The sequence below is a fragment of the Salvelinus sp. IW2-2015 genome, linkage group LG16 (genome assembly GCF_002910315.2).
Source record: "Salvelinus sp. IW2-2015 linkage group LG16, ASM291031v2, whole genome shotgun sequence".
In the NCBI taxonomy this organism is placed as follows: domain Eukaryota; kingdom Metazoa; phylum Chordata; class Actinopteri; order Salmoniformes; family Salmonidae; genus Salvelinus; species Salvelinus sp. IW2-2015.
This window is the reverse complement of record NC_036856.1, coordinates 30,770,123-30,776,122: the sequence shown is the minus strand read 5'-3', so window position 1 is coordinate 30,776,122 and position 6,000 is coordinate 30,770,123.

Genomic DNA, 6,000 nt, shown 5'->3' with positions numbered 1-6,000 from the left:
GCGATGAGACATTTCAGGCAGGGGATTTGTAATTCTCTGGTGAAGTCTTGATCAATGAATTAATTTGCGGCCCTGGAGTCTACGAAGGCTTGAATCTGGTGCTGATGGTTGTCCCATTGGAGGGTTGTGGGTAGTGACAGACTGTGACTGGATACCCGGGGATAACTGTTTCCCGTCAGTTCTGGGCATGTAGCACAGAGATGGCCGAGACCTCCACAGTAGAGGCAGCACGCTCCTGTGGGCTCAGACGTGTGTGTCCCAGCTGCATGTGCTCCTCAATGCTGGGTTCGGGGGGCTTGGGGTGCTCAGGAAACCGGGATACTGGGGTGGTGTCAAAAATACGCTCTCTCCCASGTTCTCGGAGGCGGTTGTCAATCCTGATTGCCAGCGTTATCAGGGACTCGAGGTCCTCTCCCAGTTTTCGAGAGGCCAGTTCATCCTTGATGGAGTCAGACAAACCCTGGTGGCAAGGGGTGACCAGTGCCTCCYTATTCAACCACTCTCGGAAGCACGGGTGCGGAACTCAATGGCAAAGTCAGCCACTGGTCTGGCCCCTTGGCGGATGTTGAACAGTTGGCTGGCCGCTTCTCTTCCACCAACAGGGTGGTTGAAGACTAGTCTTAGCTCGGTAGTGAAGGCTTATGTTACGAATCCCTTTTGCCCGACAGTCTATGGGGGATGGTAATGGGACCCGTAACATAACTCATGCAAATTATAGTAGTGACAAAGTAAGAGTGAGAACAAAATACCCACGACAACTAATATCTACCGTCAAACACTCAGGGTTTATTTACAAACACACGGTAAAGGGGGGAGCAGGAAAAGGGGCTGAGCTGGACCCAAGGAAAGAAATAATAAGTATCCACAAACACCCCTAAGCTAGACTAYCCTACTTCACCAACAGCTAACTAACTAACCAAAAATACAGGGGGTGGTCCGCCCAGTTCTAACTAGTGTTTATATACAAAGTATTCCTACGGGTAATGTATGCCCATGGGCGACCTGTCTGGTTACCCCCTTTTCCCACCGTCAAACAAACACTCAAACACCATAACCAAAAACAATACTCACAGGTGGGGACAAAGTGACATGTAGTTGCAAACCAAACAAGAGATCTATAGACAGATGGCATTGACAGYGAGATTGAGCTCMAGAGAAAACAACTGATAGGGTTTTTAAACCAAGGGAAAGGGACTGTGATTGGGGAATGATGATTGTCACCTGTGAGTAGGGGAGAAGGAGAGAAAAGAAATACACACAGGATACACACAGAATACTTGTATCCGTAACACTCCCACCCTTAAAAGAGCAACCCTAGGGGGATTGCGAACACAGTATTTACAACACATACAAACATCATTATTCTCACACACGAGACAAAGCATCTGCCAACACATTTTCAGAACCTTTTTTATGCCGTATCTCCAAATTATAATTTTGCACAATTAGGGCCCAACGCATTAGGCGCTGGTTCTGATTGTACATCCGGTGGAGAAACACTAAGGGGTTATGATCAGTATATACAATCACTGGTAGGGGACTGGAACCAATATAAACTTCAAAGTGTTGTAGAGATAACAACAAAGCAAGAGCTTCTTGTTCAATAGTTGCAGAATTTGTTTGACATTTGTTAAACTTTCGAGAAAAATAACAAACGGGATGATCCACTCCACTCTTGTCCTGCTGCAGTAGAACAGCACCAGCACCTCTGGCACTAGCATCTACCTCKAYTTTAAARGGTTGRTCAAAATCCGGAGCAGCAAGTACAGGGGTATTACARAAGAGTGCTTTAGSAGWMTCAAAYGCTKTRTTACAATCAGGGGACCKCACAAATGATCTAGCCGGACTGAGCAAATCGGTCAATGGAGCAACTACCGCAGAGAAGTTCTTACAGAAACTACGGTAGTAGCCAACCATCCCCAAAAAGCGGCGTAGCTCTTGTCTGGTGGTAGGTGCGGGAAATGCAGTTATAGCCAATACCTTGGCGTCAACAGGGCGCACCTGTCCATGGCCGACCTCCTTGCCAAGATAGGTAACAGTAGCCTTCCCAAACTCGCACTTGGCCAAGTTCAGGGTTAGCGAAGCAGCTGCCAACCGTTCACATACTACCCTTAGAGAGTCAACATGATRTGACCACTCAGACGAATAWATCACCAGATCATCAAGATAWGSACTACAATTGGGAACTCCAGCTAATACGGAGTTAACCAGTCGTTGGAAAGTGGCTGGTGCATTTCGCATRCCAAAAGCCATGACTGAGTACTGTAGGAAGTTGTCTGGGGTTACAAAGGCAGAAATCTCAGAAGCACGTGAYGTTAACYGAARCTGCCAGTAACCTTTTAAGAGGTCCAACTTAGTTACATACTTAGCAGCACCAATAGTGTCGATACAGTCGTCCAGTCTGGGTAACGGGAACGAATCTGGCATTGTGACAGAATTAACCTTTCGATAATCCGTACATAACCTGGATGTACTATAAGGTTTCGGAACCAGAATGCATGGTGAACTCCAAGGGCTCGAACTTGGCATAGCCAGGTTATTCTCCAACAAATATCTCACCTCATCCCTCATTATCTTCCTCTTGGAAGCGTTGATACGATATGGGTGTTGCTTGATAGGTGTCGCATTTCCAACATTAATGTCATGTTCCAACACATTTGTGCGAGTAGGAACGTCATTAAAGAGACATGGAAAACGGTATAGTAGCCTCACAATATCGTCGGCCTGTCCGTCCGTTAAATGAACCAGACCTGACTGGATAGACAGCAGCATTTCTGAGTTGGGCAATCTAACGCACTGCTGCTGAGTATTGCGCAACTCTAATCCATCTCCCTCAKCATCYTCAATATGACKGTCCACTATCATAGCAGTAGAAGCAGYGGAGACAGCAGTACCTTCCMCTGTTTTTGAACTATCCACCTGGGTGATGGGTCGGGTGTGGTATGCTTTCAACATGTTAATGTGGCACACACGAGATTGGCGTTTTCTATCAGGCGTTTGAAGCACATCATCAGTTTCACTTAATTTCTTCTCAATGAAGTAAGGACCAGAGAAACGAGCTGACAGTGAAGATCCTGGAACAGGCAATAACACCAATACTTGGTCACCTGGCTGTAGTGGACGAGAAACAGCCTCTTTATCAAAGTGTCTTTTCATGCTCCTTTGTGAGGAAGACAGTGCTTCCTTGGCGAGAGCACAGGCTTGGTGTAGGCGCTCACGAAAGCGACTAACYTAGTCCAACACATTCTCATATCCTGTACACAACTCTTGGGACAAAAACTGTTCTTTAAGAACTTTCATTGGTCCTCTCACTGTGTGACCAAACACTAGTTCAGCCGGGCTGAAACCTAGGGACTCCTGCACAGTTTCACGAGCAGCAAACAAAACTAGAGGAACTCCCTCATCCCAATCTTTCTCAGATTCCAAACAATATTTACGTAGCATAGACTTCAATGTCTGATGCCATCTTTCAAGCGCACCCTGAGACTCTGGGTGATAGGCGCTTGACACACGGTGCGTAATTGATAAGGATTTTAACACCTGCTTGAAGAGCTTGGATAGGAAATTGATCACTTTGTACCACTTTAGGTAATCCGAATGTCGTGAAGAATTTTATTAAGGCTTTACTCACTACCGGGGCTGTAATCCTTCGCAGAGGAATGGCCTCGGGGTATCTTGTTGCCATACACATAATTGTCAACAGAAACTGGTTACCCGATTTTGTCTTCGGTAACGGTCCAACACAATCAACCACCACATGTTCGAATGGTTCACCTATGACAGGTATTGGACAAAGAGGAGCGGGAGGAATAACCTGATTTGGTTTTCCTGTTATCTGACATGTGTGGCATGTCCGACAGTACTGAGCCACATCTTGTTTTAAACCCGGCCAAAAGAAATMCCGAAGGATCCGATCATATGTTTTTGTGATTCCTAAATGACCAGACCACTGGTGATCATGAGCAAGGGATAACACATTTTGTCGAAAGGCTGTAGGAATCACTATTTGMTAAACAGCATTCCAATCTCCGTCCGCGTCAACATGAGATGTCCATTTACGCATGAGGAGATTACCATCAATGAAGTAAGCCACGTTCTTCTTCTTTACATCTTCCAATGKGATAACACTTGAAAAACATTTAGCAAGCTTGGTGTCAACCTTTTGGTTAGCAATCAGCTGCTCACGAGTGACTGGTAACTGTATTGTATCAGCAATAAGTTCAACATTCTTCGCTTCTTTCTTGGGCTGTTTGTCAGAGGTGATCAGCTTCCCAGAGGTAGCACACAACCCATCCTCTTGATCAACCTCTTTGAACAGAACAGTGTTCGACAAATGTATCACGTCACCCTCTTGTCGTGCCTGAGCACGAGTGACAGCACAAACGGGGAACACCTGTGGATAACTCTGTGCCAGCTCATTMGAGAGAGAGTGGTCACTTTTATCCATTACTTCCAAAACGGGTACTACCTTTCCTCCGGCAATATCGTTACCCATTATAAAGGTCACACCTTTTACTGGCAACATAGGACGTACCCCCACTCTGAATATTCCACTGATTAACTCAGAGTGTACTTTCACAAAGTGCAATGGCACTGGGACAAAACCCATTTCAATACCCTGAACTAACACACTGGAACCACAGTATGTATCGTCGGATAAGGGRAACACATCAGACAATATAAACGACTGCGCCGCACCAGTATCTCTAAGGATTTTAACCGGCCGCTGAGACGCTTCGTCATTCGCTAGGGACACAAACCCCTCGAAAATGAACGGTTCATAACTACGGTCGGGAACTGGGTCTTTCAAAATACATTTACCCATAGGCACCTGTTTCGTTTCAGACCTCACAACCGTACGAATTAGACCAACACCTGTTGGTGGCTTGGCACGAAGAGGCATCCCTTGTTTACGTTTTAGCAGGAAGCAATCATTAATCATATGTCCCACCTTATGACAATAGAAACAGGGACGCTCATTRTTCTGGCGTGCTTGATATACTGCTGGCCGACTAGGGCTAAAAGTAGGCAACTCATTGGCTCTACTCTCAGTATGAGCCGAAAACACACTCTTGTGCGTCAACACAAACTCGTCTGCCAACACAGACGCTTCTGACAGGGAGGATACTTTCTGTTCYTTTAGGTACACTACAATGCGTTCGGGTAAGCAATTTTTTAACTCTTCCAACAAGATTAACTCCCGGAGAGAGTTAAAATCAGTTACCTTACTAGCAGCATGCCATTTATCAAACAGATTTCCCATGTCTCTAGCAAATTCCACATAAGTCTTACTAGAAGACTTCTTATGAGACCTAAATCTCTGTCGGTATGCCTCAGGCACAAGCTCATAGGCGCGAAGAACAGTAGCTTTGACCACTTCATAATTCAAACTGTCTTCCAYAGGTAGCGCTGACAAAACCTCTTGGGRTTTACCAGTTAATTTACGCTGAAGTAATAGGCACCATACCTCTTCAGGCCACTTCAATGCTACGGCTATACGTTCAGATACACAAAAATAGGAGTCAACCTCTGACTCTCTGAACAAAGGTACCAAGGCAATCTGCCTACTAATGTCAAAAGTGTTGGAAGCTACAGCTGGTGAGGACGCCTCACTAACAGTCACAGCAGGAACGAAGGCGAGCCTCGCTGTCTCTGCCTCCAGTTCCAACTGGCGCATTTTTAACTCCATCTGCCGCTGTTCTCGCCTTTCCTCCAAGTCTAACTGCCGCTGTTCTCGTTCTTTTTCTGCCTCAATTTTACACATCTCCAAATGCCGCTGTTCTCGCCTTTCCTACAAATCTAACTGTCCTCGTTTTTTTTCTGCCTCAATTTTACACATCTCCAACTGGAGAGTCTCTCGCCTAATTTGGGCTCTCTCTTCCGCCTCCAGTTGGAACTGTATGGAACGGACATCCCGCCTGGCATCACCGGTTGACTGTGGGGAGAGTGGATCAAAACGGGGCAATGTGGCTGGAGCTTTAGCCTCGCCCTCAGACACCA